We start from the raw sequence: 2,100 nt of genomic DNA on the forward strand, positions 1-2,100 counted from the left end.
TGGAAGTGGAGAGACCGGGGACTGAGGCAGAGCAGGGCACCCAGGCGGAACCAGCGAAGCAGCAAGCCAGGACGGAACAGGGAACCAGGGCGGAGCAGAGAACCAGGGTGATGCCGGCGAAGCAGGAATCCAGGGCGGAGCAGACAGAGCAGAGGACCACCACGGCAAGACAGACGGAACAGAAGACCACCAGAGCAGGACAGAAGACCACCACAGCGGAGTAGACGGAACAGAAGACCACCACGGAGGAGCATAAGACCACCAGGCCAGAGCAGACTGAGCAGAAGACCACCACGGAGGAGCAGAGAGAGTAGAAGACAACCAGGCCGGAGCAAATGGAGCAGAAGACCACCAAGCCGGAGTAGACGGAGCAGAAGACCACCACGGAGGACCAGACTCATCAGGAAACCATGGCAGAGACTGAGACCTAGGAAAAGCAGAGACAGACAACACATACAGAGTATTCACGGCCCCAAGGACCGAGGCAGGAAATGTAAAGAGTTCATTAACAGTCTCCTTGGCCATGACGGACTGGGCTGACAGTTCATAATTGGACTCACTAACTGGGATTGGTAAGACAGACAGTTCAACAGACACATTTGGGGAAACAGAACAGGCAGACAGTTCATGAATGGTCTCTATGGCAGTGACAGGGTTAACTGGACAAATGGGGCAGATAACAGTTTCCCTGATTGGAACTGGGCAGACAGGGAAATCAAACAGTCTCTGGAATACTGGACAAGATGACAGTTCATAAACAGGCTTACAGACTAGGATTGACCAGGCAGACAGTTCAGCGACAGATTCAACAGCTACATTTAGACCAGCAGACTGTTCAGATTTAGATTCCTTGACTGAAACTGGTAAGACAGATGGTTCTGAGCTAGACACACCTTGGGGCACTGAACAGACAGACACTTCCTCACTAGGATCACTTACTGACATTGGCAAAACAGATGATTCAAGATTGGGTGCATAGACAGAGAGTGAACTAACGGAGAACTCAAAATCACGTGTTGGCTGAAACTGCACAAATTGACGGTTCAGTCATTGTGGAAAACTGGACCGGAAGACAATTCAGAATTTGGACTCATTAACTGGGACTGGTGGAGCAAATTCATTGACTGAAACAAGACTGACAGAAAGTCAATTTACGGCTTTAGTAGCCGCGACAGGTTGGATTGAGAGTTCATAGGCGGCCTCCTTGGCCGGAACAGGACAGGCAGAGGGTTCACAGATGGCCTCCTTGGCCGGAACAGAACAGGCAGAAAGTTCATAGGCAGCCTCCTTGGCCGGAACAGAACAGGACAAGAGTTTATAAGTGGATACAACTGACACCTCTGGAGGTTCTGCAGCGGATGCCACCACCTCTGGAGGTTCTACAGCCGTACCATCTGGAAACAGGGAAAGTTCATGAATATTCTCCTTAAGACAGGCACAGATTTCAGCAACGGTTCCTTCGACCGTGACATGACAGGCTGAAAGTGTATTGCTGGGCGCCACCACCATACCAGGAGCCGAAGCGAGAGCCGCCACCTCGGAGGGTTCTGCAGCCTCAGCCGCCACCTCTGGAGGACCTGGAGTGAGCACCGCCATCTCTGGAAGCTCTCATGACGATCAACTGTGACTTGACTTGATTCATGAAGATGAACCGTGACATGACTAGACTCAGGAAGATCAACTGTGACTTGACTTGATTCAGGATTGGCAGCTGTGACATAACGGGGCGCTGTTGTGTCCGCCATTTTGCGATCAGGCTCTGCTGTCGCCGCCATTTTGTGAGCGTGCTCTAGTGCGGCCGCCATTACATGAGTGAGTGCGGGGTCGCGTTCCTCCGCGACACCCACAGTGAACGGTGAACCAACAGTCAACAAAGCATAATCCATAAATTGAACGAGAGATAAACGGGGACCCTCATGGATTAAACGTGATTTGAGCGGTTGGTTACTGCCCTCACAAAAAAAAAAAATCTATGAGCACACAGTCAGGCAAATTAGAATAATTAGCGACCTCTAAATACTCTTGAATATAGCTCTCGAGCGATCGGGTGCCCTGCTCGAGAGCTAATAACAGTCTTGCGGTGTCCATACCTGGCCAGTA

Source organism: Sinocyclocheilus rhinocerous, unplaced genomic scaffold (genome assembly GCF_001515625.1).
Source record: "Sinocyclocheilus rhinocerous isolate Xijiao unplaced genomic scaffold, SAMN03320098_v1.1 scaffold2726, whole genome shotgun sequence".
NCBI lineage: Eukaryota > Metazoa > Chordata > Actinopteri > Cypriniformes > Cyprinidae > Sinocyclocheilus > Sinocyclocheilus rhinocerous.